Below are 14,446 nucleotides of genomic sequence, written 5' to 3'. Positions count from 1 at the left end.
GTGTGTGTGTGTGTGTGTGAGTTTTGTGGCCACATTCTGCAGTGCTCCAGGACTATTACTGGCTTTGTGCTCAGAATGACCCCTGCCCCCAACCTTGGCGGTGCTCAGGGGACCATATACAATGCCAGAGATTCCAACATGGGTCTCTGCCATCATAGTCACAGATAAGGCAAGTGACATTACCTCTTGTACTCTCTGGTCCTTCATATTAATAGATTGTAACATCCTCAAACAAGAAGCAATCCATAGCAAGCAAATGGCTCAATATTTTGTTGTTGGCACATCCAGCATGGGAATATTACTCAGCAGTAAATAGGAATACATGCAACTTGAATGGATTTTAAAGGTATTGTGCTTAATGGGGAAAAAAAGTCAGTTTCAAAGGTTACATGCTCCTGATTCCCTTTATGTAACTTTCTTAAAACGATAAATTATAGAGCTGGAGAACAGATCTGTAGTTGTCAAGGGTAACGGAAGAAGAGGGAGGGTGGGTAAAGAGGTGCACAGGGCGTTTCCTTGTGGCAAGGAAACAATTCTGTAGCTTGATTGTGGCATTTATACGTGTGATCAAATGTCACCAAATTATACACAAAGATGTGAGAAAGAGAAATCGAGCGGAGGAAGCTGGCAAAGGCCCAGAGCTCTGTCGTCTAGGTTTTTGGATTGTCACAATGTCACTTTCCCAGTTTCGAGAATGACCTACAATTGTTATTGTGGGATTAAAAAAAAAAAAACTCTTCTCTGCAGAGGTTTTGCAATTTCCTATAAGGCTATCATATAAGACGCATAAACAAACAACTGGGCTGGAGTGAGAGTCTAGTGGGGAGGGCGTTATGCCTTGCATCCTGCAGACCCTGGTCCGATCCCCAGCAACCCATATGGTCCCCCATGCATCACCAGGAGTGATGAATCCTGAGTGCAGAGCCAGGAGTAACTCCTGAGCATTGTGGGTGTGGCCCAAAAAAGAACAAAAAAATTAACTTGAGGAGCCAAAGAAGAAATAGTATAGTGGGTAAGGCATTTGCCTTACATGTGGCTTAGCCAGGTTTAGTCCCTGGCACTGTGTAGTGTCCCCTGAGCACTGTCAGCAGTGATCCCTGAGCACATAGCCAGGAATGAGCTCTGAATACTGGTGATTGTGACCCCCAAACCCCACACCTTCATAAATTAACTTTATGGGCCATAGTGCAACAGGGAGGACACATACCTAGCACGCTCCTGATGTGGATTCAATTCCTGGCACAACAGGCTCCATCCAATGTTTGGTTCTCTGAGCATTGCAGGGTGCAGTCCTGGAGGCTGCCAGTACTGCAGGAGTGACCTCGCTAATGCCCTGCACTGCAGGAATGACCCCAGCTTGCTCAACACTGCAGGAATAACCCCCAGTATTGTCCAGCACTGCGTGAGTGACCCCGGTAATGGCCCGCACTGCGGGAGTGACCTCGGTAATACCTAGCACGGCAGGGCCCAAGCAACTTGGCATTCTTGGGCCTTTGCACTGAACTGCTGATCTGATGGGGCCCTGGAGACCTTCTGAGAACCACTTAGGAGGCCAAAAAAATTCTTTAAGTTGAGGGCCGGAGAGATAGCTCAGAGGGGGTGGAGTGCATGCGTGTCAGGCACAGAGCACGGATTGCATCTTCAGCACCACACGGCCGCCTGTGCATGCAGGATGTAGACCCGAGGCCCCCGGCACTGCTGGGGAACACCCCCATCCCCCAGTAAGTTGATAAAAATGTATTGAAAAGCTCACAGCAGTGTTCCAGCATTTTCCCATTTCGTTCAGTCGCTCCTGGCCCTCCCTTTCCCTCTCCAGCCCCGCCTGACAATGCCATTTCTTCAGGCAGTTTCCTTTCTACACCCAAATCAACCGCAGCACAGGTTCTTGTTGATTTTCCGAAAGTGGCGTCAATCATCCTGAATGCATTTTCCTGCAATTAGCTTTTTTTCTCTTTGCAACACTCCTGAAAAATGTGTAACTAGTCAGAGGGGGTTGTGGTGAGAGGAATGGACTCCGGGACCTTAAGTGGGGGTTTCAACTACCCTTCCTGTAAGACACCCCTGAATTCTACCAAGAGCCCTGCAGCAGGCTGAGGATGGGGGGAGGGTTGTGGGGAGCTAATGGCAATCACAGGACCACTTCCTCAAGGGCAGAAAGTGAGGGGAGGGAAGAAAAGAGCCTTCAGTTCCACAGAGGTCCAGGAAAATGGTTCGGTTCATCCTGCGGCAGCTCAGACCCCACACCCAGATCCCAACCTCACTGGCCCTGCACCTCCTCCGTACTCACTTCTCTATCTTGCCAACACCTGCAGAGCAGGTGTGAGACATCCCTCTCCCCACTGCCCTTCCAGGCCCATTCCTACGCCTAGAAAGCCAAGAGGTGCTCTGGACTGGAAGCAGAAAGCTGGTGCTGGCTAAATGGATCCGGATCCAGAAGAGGGAAAACATGAGCAGCCAGAGGTGAAGGGTTAAAGGTGAAAGGAGAGACCAGTGAGGGGAGATGTATAAAGGCACAGGTGGGCAAGGGCTGCAGGTGAGGCAGGCATCCACTGAAAGAGCGAGGGTTGAGGGGCTGGAGCGATAGCACAGCGGGTAGGGTGTTTGCCTTGCATGCGGCCAACCTGGGTTTGGGCCCTTGCACTGAACTGCTGATCTGATGGGGCTGGAGTGATATGGGATTTCCCAGCATCCCATATGGTCCCCCGAGCACCGCCAGGAATGATTCCTGAGTGCAAAGCCAGGAGTAACCCCTGAGCATCCCTTGTGTAGACATTGCCAACCAGAACTAGGGCAATGCTCTGTGATTCCCTTAAGCAAACATCTTTTATTCTTTTCTTTAATTTCTTTTTTTTTTTAAATTTAGGGCCACACTCAGTGATGTTCAGGGGTTATTCCTGGCTCTGCACTCAGGAATTACTCCTGGTGGGCTCAGGGGACCATATGGGATGCCGGGGATTGAACCCAGGTTGGCTGTGCGCAAGGTAAGCACCTTGCCTGCAGTATTATTGCTCCTTCCTCTCTCTTCTCTAGTATCTCTGTATCTTTCATGCCTACCTGACCCTTGTTAAGGGACCCCATCTCTGTACCAACATAACTTAGAAATGTGTGAGGGGTGAGCATTCCTCGCTGGGATGTGCCCACACTCCGCCTGCACTCTGCCTCTCTGAGCGTGCACTCTGGCTTTTCCTAAACTGCCCGTCTCACCCAGAAGCACACAACTTGCTCTTCGGGTAAGCCTGCAAGCCGCTTGCAAGTGTCCAGGGCTCCCCAATAACCACTTCTCTATTTCTCTCACCAGTTCCTTCCTCTGTGGCTCAAAAGGGCCCGGAGCAGGGTCCTGAAGGATCAGGGCCTAAAGGGGCAAGGCCTAAAGGATTTTGTTTTTGTTTTTTGGGGTCACACCTAGCAGGCTTACTCTTACTTCCTGGAGCTCAGGGCACCAGATGTGTTGCCAGGAATTGAACCCTGGTCAGCTGCGTGCAAGGCAAGCGCCCTACCTGCTGTACTATCGCTCTAGCCACAGGCCCTAAAGGTTTTAACCCTGATGGGGCTTTGTTTGCAACATGGGGATGGGGGACAGAGATGTCAGGAGAAGGCAGAGGAGCAGGGAAAGGATGGGGGACAGAGAGACTGGAGAGGCGAGTTCCGTGAAAGTTCAGATGAGGCAGGTGAATGACGATCTGAATGGCCAGGCCTCCTCCTGACTGGCTCCTTGCCTGCCCCTGCCTCCTCAGGAGAGGCTCTAGGGCTCTCAAGAATGTCTCCTCAGGGGCTGGAGTGATAGCATAGTGGGTAGGGCATTTGCCTTGCACGCGGCCGACCCGGGTTCAAATCCCAGCATCCCATATGGTCCCCCAAGCACTGCTAGTAGTAATTCCTGAGTGTAAAGCCAGGAGTAACCCCTGAGCATCGCTGGGTGTGACCCAAAAAGGAAAAAAAATGTGAAAAATAAAAGAATATCTCCTCACATGTCTCTTTTCAAACCTGTGAATCTCCTCTTCCTTCAACCCTGCAACCCAGCTCGCTCTCTTTTGCTCCGCGAAGGATGCAGCCTTGACACCCCCCAACCCCCCAACTTTTCATGGACTACTACAGGTTCCAGGTTTCAGATCCTGTGCAGGGTGGAAGCTGTGGGTCAGCCACCCCTAAGAACTTTCTCTTCTGCTCTCTCCCCTCATAGGCATGCGTCCCCGCTGTGTGCCTGGCCTGAGGGAGTGTCGCCCGTCTTGGTTTCTCAGTGGGCGAGCGTCTCTGGGAAGGGCAGGAAGGGGTGTCAGTCCACAGCGTGAGGGCCATGGGGGGAGGCTTCCGCGGAAGAGCAGCCATTGTGTCTCCCAGCAAGGGAGGAGCAGAGAGGCAGACCAGAGGGAAGGCCTCACGCTGGACAGGTGGACAATGAGAACCATGGGGGCGATTTGCGAATGTTCTCACCACACCGGCTCTAGAGGGTGCATCTTCTATAGTCTAGACACATGTGTCAACGTGCTGACCCCCTGGTCCTCAGGGTAGTCATGAGAAGCCAACGTCTATTTCCCATTCTCCGGAGGAGGAAACAGGCACAGAGAAGTCACCTACCCCAGGGCACAGCTGGTCCTTGGATCCCAGTCAAATCCAGATCAGCCCGACTCCTAAGAGCTCACCAGCATCTTCCTTTTCCTGTTCTCGTTCCCATTCCTATTCTCGTTCTTGTTCTCATTCTCATTCCCATTATTCTCTTCCTTCTCTTTTTCCTTCTTCTCCTTCTCTTTTACAGCCCCAGCTATGCTTGGGGGCTACTCCATGCTTAGTGCTCAGGGGCTACTTCTGGCTTAGTGCTTGGGGGACCATGCATTGTAGGGATTGGACCTACAGATCTGACAAGAAAAGCCTGCTGCCCAGCCCTGGGAGCCATCTCCTCTCTCCAGAGCTTGCCTTCTCAGTCAGAGCAGGTGGACTCACCAAGGCAGTGGCCCCTACTTTCTCTGATGCTTGGTCACTCACAATGCAGCAGTTTCTACCAGGCCCCTGAGGATGTCTCCAGGGTCAGGACTGGACCTATTGTCCTACCTGCTGAATGAATAAACTAGAAGAATAGGATACAAATGGAGAGAGGAGTCAGGGCGGGGCTTTGAATGGGATGGATGTGGATGGATGGACAGATGGATGGATGGATAAGTGGGTGGGTGAATGAGTGAATGAAAGGGTGGGTGGGTGAATGATGGATGGATGGATGGATGAATGAATGGGTGTGTGGGTGAATGGACAGATGGACCAACCAACGGGTGGATGATTGAATGGATTGATGGGTGGATGGGTGGATGGACAGGTGGATTAATGGGTCTATGGGGATGGATGTATGGATGGACGGACAGATGGATGGATGAATAGATGGATGGGTGGGTGGATGGATGGATGATGGGTGAGTGGATGGCTGGATGACTGGATGATGGATGGGTAGGTGAATGGGTAATTGAGTAGGTGTTGGTCAGGGGAGAGAGGAAGATCTTACCCAGCTTTGCCTCTAACTCTGGCTGTAGAAAGGTAGGTACTTCTGGTGGATATATTTCCCCTGGAGTCTCTTCACCCCATTAGGTGACTCTGGGTTTAGCTCTGTATTTCTTAGGTCGCAGTCCCTGGCCCTTTGATGCAGTCTGCCTTTATTCTGGCTCTGGCCTCTATCTTGATGTCTGCCTTTCCGTTTCAGCTTGTTCCCATACTTTTATCCACATCTCCATGGTTCCTGGGTCCCCGGGGGACAGGCTTTAGCCTTATTCAGTGTTTCTCTGCCTTGGCTACACATTAAAAACATCTGGGGAGGGCTGTAGAGATGACACAACTTGCCTTGCATGCGGCTGATCTGGGTTCAGTCCCCTGCACCCCATATAGTCAGGAGTGGTACTGAGCACAGAGCCAGGTGTAAACTCTGAACACAGCTAGGAGTCTCCCCACAACCCCCCTGAAAAAAAAGAGAAAGAAAGAGAAAGAAGGAAAGAAGGAAGGAAGGAAGGGAGGAATGGAGGAAAGAAAGAAAGAAAGAATCTGGGTATAATAATAGAGATAGGTGATAGCACTGTCATGCCATTGTTCATCAATTTGCTCCAGCGGGCACCAGTAACGTCTCCATTATGAGACTTGTTTATTACTGTTTTTGGCATATCGAATACTCCACGAGTAGTTTGCCAGGCTCAGCCGTGCAGGCAGGATACTCTCGGTAGCTTGCTGGGCTCTCTGAGAGGAACGGAAGAATTGAACCCGGGTCAGCCGCGTACAAGGCAAATGCCTTACCCACTGTGCTATTGCTCCAGTCCGGAGGTAAGGGATAATAACAGATAAAGTAGCAAACATTTTTGGGGGTGTGTATTCTATGCCAGACACTATTTAAATTTTTTTTCTTTTTCTGTTTGGCCTTTTGAGTTTCACCTGGTGATGCTCAGGGCTTACTCCTGGCTCTACACTCAGGAATTACTCCTGGCAGTGCTTAAGGGACCATATGGGATGCCAGGGATCGAACCCAGGTTGGCCATGGGAAAGCCAACTCTCTACCCTCTGTATTATCTCTCCAGTTCCTGAATGGCAAATTCTTGAAGTGACACAAAGTTCCAGTAGTCAGGGTGTGTGTGGGGGGCTGCTCCTACCAGGCTTGCTTGAGTGGTCAGTGCTCAGGGCTACTCCCAGCTCTCCACTCAGGGGTTGTGGCTCTTGCTGCTAAGGCCACTATGCGGTGCTGGAGACTGAACCTCATGCCCCTGCCCCTGTGCCCCCGAGCCCCCACATGCTTTGTGTGCACTGAGCCCACTGAACTCTCCCACCAGACCAACAGCCTATGTTTTCATGAGCTGATTCTGCTGTCCCTAATCGTTGAGATGCACCGACAGAGGGAGACGATTAAGACCAAACTGGGTTCTGGGACCGCAGCCCAGACATGGGGATTTTTTGAGTTTTGCAGATATTTGGCACATAAGATCTTTGTTGCTTGTTTGTTTGATTTCGTGCCACCCCCAACCACGCTCAGTTGTTTTATTTCTGACTCAGGGGTGATTCCTGGCAGCACTCAGGAGACCAGGGATTTGAAAGAGGGTCACAGTTGATGCAGCCGCCTGGAAGGCAACGGGCTTCCCTCTTGTCCTCTTTCTGGCCCCTCTGGGACATTTGGATAGTCAGCATGGGCTCCAGCACCACTTGGCTCGAGGCTGGAGCCATATGCCCCAAATCAGGTTGAGTGTTTGCCTTTCACACGGCTGTCCCGGGTTCAATCCCCGGCACCCCATCAACACTGGCAGAATTCCTGAATGCAGAGCCAGGAGTAACCCTGGGCATCGTGGGGTGTGACACAACACACACACACACACACACAACCAGTTGACTGGCAGACGGGATAAGCTCCACTCCTGGGAGGGAAACAAATCTCTCCAAAATTTGCCCACAGGATTGGGAAGCCCAGGAGGGCTGAAGGGAGGTGCTGATGGAGGGGAAACTGAACCGGGAACAGAAAGAGAAAGGAGACCGGGAGTTTAGGATTCTTGGGGGAAAGAGACAGACAGTCAGTGTGGGAGGGCAGGAGGTCGCCCCACTCACCCCTATCTTCCAAAGAACAAGTTCAATCCTCAGGATCCTATATGGTCCCCCAAGTACTGCCAGGAGGAATTCCTGAGCTTTACTGGGTGTGGCCCCAAAGCAAAATGAACAAACCGAAGAAGGTGAGAGGCAGAAAGGAAGGGGGATGCTTTCGGGGGGGGGGGCGGCGGGGAAAGAGCTTGGTGGAGACTTTCTTGCAATCCTAGGGGATGTCAGAACAATGGAGGGTTTCAGAGGGTTGTCTCAGAGAGTCACCCATCACCCCAAGATAAACGATGGTGACTGTGATTCATGAGTGTGCAGATACCTTTTTTTTTTTCCCTGTGTGTGTCTATGGGGGTGGGGCATGCTCAGCTATGCTCACAGGCTGTTCCAGTCTCAGTGCTCAGGGCACTCTGTAAAGGGCCGGGGATCAAACCTGAGTCACGGCAACGTGGCCACGTGCACGGGTGAGCCCGAGCCCCCGAGCCTTCTTTCCAGACTGTGCACATCAGGGCAGGCTCCACAGGCCTGAGGCAGTCCTGAATTCCAGATTTTGATACTGTAGTAGACAGATGCTTTTTTTTTGGGGGGGGGGGAGTAGGGGATCACACCCAGCTATGCTCAGGGGTTACTCCTGGCTCTGCACTCAGGAATTACTCCTGGCAGGCTCAGGGGACCATATGGGATGCTGGGGACCAACCCGGGTTGGCTGTGTGCAAGGCAAGTGCCCTCCCTACTATACCGGTCCTCCAGCCCCAAGGCTTTATTCTAACTGTTGCATCATCCTTTTTTGTTGTTGCTGTTTTGGGGCTACACTTGGCAATACTCAGGGGTTACTCCTGGCTCTGCACTCAGGAATCACTCCTGGTGACCATATGGGATGCTAAGAATTGAACTAAGGTAAGCCACATGCATGGCAAGTACCCTACCCACTATACTATCTCTCCAGCCCCCTTTCGTGCCATCCTTGACTTTTCTCTCTTTTATTCTCCCTCTCTGACTTTCTTTCTCTCTCAACACCCCTGTCCACCAGCAAATTCTGCTGGCCTTACGTTCAAAGTGTCTTCAACTTGTCCCCACCTTGCCCCCCTTGCCCTCCCCCTGCCCCTCCCCCTACCCCCTTCCCCCTGTACACTCCCTACCCAGGTGCTGTCTAGAGCCACCTCTGTTTTGTTTTGTTTTGCTTTGGGGCCATTCCTGGCAATGCTCAGGGGCTACTCCTGGCCCTGGGCTCAGGGATCACTTCTGGTGGGACCATAGGGGATTCCAAGGTTTGAATTTGGGTTGGCTGCATGCAAGGTCCGTGCATTACCCGCTGTACTATCTCTCTGGCCCCTAGGACCCCTTATTGCCTGAGAGACTCTAGTGTCTTCATCTCTGGGTACTCCACCCCCAGCCCCCATCTCTTTCCCACAGAGCATCAGAGATTTTACCTTCCGTCCAGAAACCCTTTCCACTCCGAGTAAAACTCAAACTCCCTACCTTGCCGTGCGAGATCTGGACCCTTTGTGGCCTCCCCCCTTCTGTGTCCTCTGGCTCCTGTTGTCTCTTGAGCTAGCCCCTTCCTGCCAGTGTTCACCAGGACTCTGAGTTGCAAACAACAGTCTCCACATGGGCTGGTGTGAGCGGTGAAGACAGCCAATGGGCTGCAGACAGTCCAGTGGGGTGGGCACTGGCCTTGCAAGGGTCAATCCCCAGCACTGCACAGGGTCCCCCAAGCACCACCAGAAGTGATTCCTGAGCACAGAGCCAAAAGGAAGTCCTGAGCATCATCATGCGTGGTTCCTAAACGTAATCCCCCACCCCCCAAAAAGGACATGCAGAGATGGCCTCCAGACGGAGCTGTGAGTTTGGAAGCTAGCCTCCTGCATCACACTGACTGTGCCACTGATGTCTTCCCTGGCGGCTGGAGAACTCTGCGCCAGAGTAATCAGGACTGTGCCAGAGCTGCTCAGAGTAATCAGGACCCAGCCCTGACACCTCCTTATCACCCTCCCCCAAAGAGCCAGAAACTTCCATTGCTTCCTTTTTTTCCCCACTTTTTGGGTCACACCTGGTAATGCACAGGGGTTACTCCTGCCTCTGCATCCATGAATCACCCCTGGCGGTGCTCAGAGGACCATATGGGATGCTGGGAATCGAACCCGGGTCGGTCATGTGCAAGGCAAACGCCCTACCCACTGTACCAGTGCTCCAGTCCCTCCATTGCTTCTGAGACCTGCAGGAAACTCCATTTTTTGTGCCCCCCAGGTCTCATGAATCATTTATTATTATTTATTATTTCCCTTTCTTTGGGTGGGTGGCACACTCGGCAGTGCTCTCCTGGCTCTGCACATAGGGGTGACTCCTGGCAGTGCTCAGAGGGCTGTGTGCAGGGCAAGTGCCCTACCCACTGTACCATAGCTCCTGCCTCAGTTATCATTTCACTCAAGATTGATTGAGCACTAACTGGCTCCCAGCAGTTGTTCTGTGCTCCACTCGCTGGCTTCCCGCAATCACGCCAGGAAGGAGTTAGCATTAGTATGAGGATCCGGATTTTGTGGAGGAGGAAACTGCGGATCCACACGGGGACGTGATCCACTGAAGGTGGAAGGATTGGTGAGTGGCCAAGCCGGGCTCCGGGCTCCTGCCTGGCTTCTGTGTGTCCAGCTCAATACCCCTACCTGACATTCCCTAAAATATTTTTGGTAATAGGTTTATCAAGGTGAATTCACAGACCATGTAATTCACTCATTTAAAGTGTAAAATGTAATGGATTCTAATAATATACCCAGAGTTGCAAACCTGTCAACAACATCAATTTTAGAATCTTTTTTATTCCCTTGTCCCTAAGTCTCATATGCTTTAGCAGTCCTCCCTTCCCGCATTTCTTTGCAACCCTTTCCCCCCACTCTCGGAGGCTAATCTACTTTCTGTCAGGGCTTACTCCTGGCTCTGCTTTCAGGGATGGTCACTGCTTGTGGGTCTTTGGGGACCAGGTGGGGTGCTGGAGATTGAACCTGGGCTGGCTGCATGCAAGGCAAGTGCCCTCCTCGCTGTACTATGGCATCAGTCCCTGAATTTGCTTTTTTTCTAGACATTTTGCATATATTCATTCACACAATCTGTGGTCATTAATGCCAGGCTTCTCTCAGTATAATGTTTTCAGAGTTTGTGTGTTCGATAAGTGATTGGGGGCTCTCTTCCGCCATGAGCCGCTTACCCACCTTGACCTGTAGCCGCTGCCAACAGACACATGAAAGAGGGAACAAGAGCCGCCAAGCTGGTGGTGATCAGTTGCAGTTTACTCCAATCTCAGCTCCCTCTGCCTCCTTCCAGTCTCACTCACTGCCCAAATTCCTTCTGCTTTCCCCATGCTCATCTCACTCGCACCCAGTCTCCCAGCCTCGTTAAGAGCCCAATCAACAAGGTTTCGGGGTAGCAACTAGCAACTACACACAGGTGAGACAGCACAATCAATATATGAAAGCTCTTCCTTACGGAGAGGCTCTTCTAATACATAGATCTCTTCCTGCCAGGAGATCCCTTCAAGGGTGGAATTTCATCTTTCCTTAGTCCGTAATCATTTAAACAGTCACCTTAAATTTACTTCTTAATGATTTTTTGGTCCTTTTGTAGGGACACAGTAAGAGATACCTTAAGTTTATAGGGTGGCTCCCCTGGGGACAGCTCACTATAGATTCCAGACTACAGACCCCAGGCCAGTTAGTTCTTCCTAACCCCAACAGGGTCCTTATCCAGTTGTTTCTCTTTGGATCATAACAAAATTTGTCCATGATCAGGCTCTTAATTTACAGTTAAGTTTTTTTCTTTTTGGGTCATATCCGGTGATGCACAGGGGTTACTCCTGGCTCATGCACTCAGGAATTACCCTTGGCGGTGCTCAGGGGACCATATGGGATGCTGGGATTTGAACCCGGGTCTGCCGCATACAAGGCAAAAGCCCTACCCGCAGTGCTATCGCTCCAGCCCCTACAGTTAAGTTTTATGATGGTTGACCTGTCCATTTTGATGCCAGGGTAGCTCACAGCTTGATCTGGGTCCATCCAGTCCCTTTGTCAGGACCTTGCTTTTGGGGCGCTAGGAACTAAGGGCAACTGACTCTTAAGTTGAGTAAATATGACAGATGCCCAAGAGTAAATATTATTTGGAGTCAATTAACTCCCAGGTTATAAGAGCATAGTATTAACTGTCTTCCTGAGTCTATACAAAAAGGACATTGCTCTAAAGTAAACTATGCAAAGGACATAGGGAAAAAGAAAAGCAATATTTCACTTACAGATACAAAATCCAGAGTCCTTCAAAGGATCTGACCTTACAAATCACAGGGTCTGATTTGGGGATATAGGTGATTTACAGATAGGAGAAGCAGAGCACAAAAGAGAGGTTAAAGATAAACACAGGAATGAGAGTGCCTCAGGAGCACTGTGTTTTTTTTTTTTTTTTGCTTTTGGGTCACACCCGGCGATGCACAGGGCTTACTCCTGGTTTTGCACTCAGGAATTACTCCTGGCGGTACTCAGGGGACCATATGGAATGCTGGGAATCGAACCCAGGTCGACCGCATACAAGGCAGACGCCCTACCCACTGTGCTATCACTCCAGCCCCTCAGGAGCACTGTGATGGGTATAATTCAATAAACCTAAGCAACTTGAGGCAGAGGAGAAAGAGTGGAGGAGAAAAGACAAACCAATGTTATCTCATATGAGTTCATCCATATGGGGGGTCAGAGAGATAGTACAGGGATAAGATTATTTTCTTGCACATTCCCTACCCAGGTTCAATCCTCGGCATCCTTGACTTGTGCCACCAGGAGTGATCTCTGAGTGCAGAACCAGGAGTAGGCACTGAGCACACCTGCGTGTGGCCCAAAACCAAAATAAATTTTAAAAAAATGAAAAGAATTGCTTCTATTTTGCTTCTGTTTCCCCGAACTCACTCTTGTTGCCTGAATTTACTCTATTTTTTTGCACAGAGAATTTTTATTTATTCATATTTAAATTTTATTTTATTTTTATAAAGTTGTTCACAATAATTTGTTGCATTTAATATTCAAACACCAATCCCGGGGGCTGGAGCGATAGCACAGCGGGTAGGGCATTTGCCTTGCACGCGGCTGACCCGGGTTCTATTCCCAGCATCCGTTATGGTTCCCTGAGCACCACCAGGAGTAATTCCTGAGTGCAGAGCCAGGAGTAACCCCTGTGCATTGCCGAGTGTGGCCCCCCCAATAAAAACACCAATCCCACCACCATAAGAGCAAAGTGTGTGAAGATTGTTGTGTTTCATCTTGGAGGCATTTAAGCCCTTGTATAAGAGATTACAAGCATGTATGTTAAACCCAAATAAATGTGTGCTACTTTTGATATATCTGGGGGCTAGAATATGAAAGGTCATGCAGCTGCAAATGCAGCCTCTTGCTCCAGGAATTCTGAAATTTAGAATATGATTATAGAGCAGATTCACTCATGGATGAGGCTTATGTTTCTCTCTTTTGGGAGTTTTATTTCTGAGTCTCTGGGTCTTGGTTGTTGATGAGATTACATGGTACCAGGGGCAATTTGTGAGTGTGACTGCCAAGCTACAGGATGACTAGGGAGCTGGGGGGAGGAGACCCAGTCCCACTCCAAGCGAGCTTGGAGATGTCAGTCACAGGTCTTGCATACCTGGGTTTTTCTGTAGGTTCCCTCATGGATGAGGCTCAACTGAACCTGTGGAGAACGACCTTGAGCCTGGTTGTAGTTGAGTTCTGGAGGTTTTCGGCTGCCAGGGTGCTGCTGGGGTGGGGAGGGAAACTCAACCCGCCCCCTCCGAGTTGCCCTGGTGAAGACAGCCTAGCATGGGGTAGGAACGTTCAATCCCAAATTTGCTCTTGTTGCCCATAATGGAGGAAGGCCATGCCAGGATTTCTCTGGGGGAGGGGGGCAGCCAAGGACGTTGTTCCACCTGACCAGTAGAGGGCGCTGGAGGGACGCTCAGGAGAACTGGCTTTCCTTCCAGGTTCCCTGTGACTTGCTTACCAGTTTTCCTTTCTCCGCATTTCCTTTCTCTTTGGTCCTTTGGGACTTAGGGACTTTGGGTGGCCACGTTCTTTCAGGACACAGCTTTCAGCTTTTACTGGGGGGTGGGGAGGTGGGCCAAACCCGCCGGTGCTCAGGGCTTACTCTTGACTTCAGAGATCACTCACTGCTGGTGGTGGTGTCATTTGGGGTGCCAGGTATTGAACCCGGGTCAGTCCCTTGCAAGGCAAATGCCCTACCCACTGTACTATCGCTCCAGCCCGCAGCATTTGACTTCCATGAGCTTGTTCTCTTGATTTGGGTGGCAGTAGGCAATCTGGGAACCATAGATAGGATGAACTACTCTTTTAACCATCTGATTTTTTTTTTAGGGGTGGGATGGGGAGTTTGTTCTGGGGTCACACTCAGAGTACTCAGGAATTACTTCTAGCTCTGCTCAGGGATCACTTCTGGCGGGGCTCAGGGAACCATATGGGATGCTGGGGATTGAACCCAAGTCAAGTGAATGTAAGGCAAGTGCCCTACCCCTGTACTGTCTCTCTGGTGCCAAGATGCCATGAGCACACCATTTTTACTGGTGTCTATTTGGTTTCACTTATCAGTGCTTAGAACTTACTTTGGTTTTGTGCTCAGTGATCACTTCTTGAAGCGCTCAAGATATGTGGTGCCAGGAATCAAACTTGGGATGGTCACATGCAAGGCAAGGTGCCCACTCTTTTATCTCTCCAGCCCCAACTGTTCTTCAGCCCCAAACTTATACATGCTGGGAAGTGAGGAATGGAGGACATGGAGCTGGCTGTCCAGTGAGTGGACATCCCAGCCCTGATCCCATACAACTGGCCTGGAGCCTTCTCAGCTAAGGTACACATAGCAGTCGGCCCTGCAGACA

This window comes from Sorex araneus, chromosome 8, assembly GCF_027595985.1.
Source record: "Sorex araneus isolate mSorAra2 chromosome 8, mSorAra2.pri, whole genome shotgun sequence".
In the NCBI taxonomy this organism is placed as follows: domain Eukaryota; kingdom Metazoa; phylum Chordata; class Mammalia; order Eulipotyphla; family Soricidae; genus Sorex; species Sorex araneus.
This window is presented reverse-complemented; position numbering follows the sequence as displayed.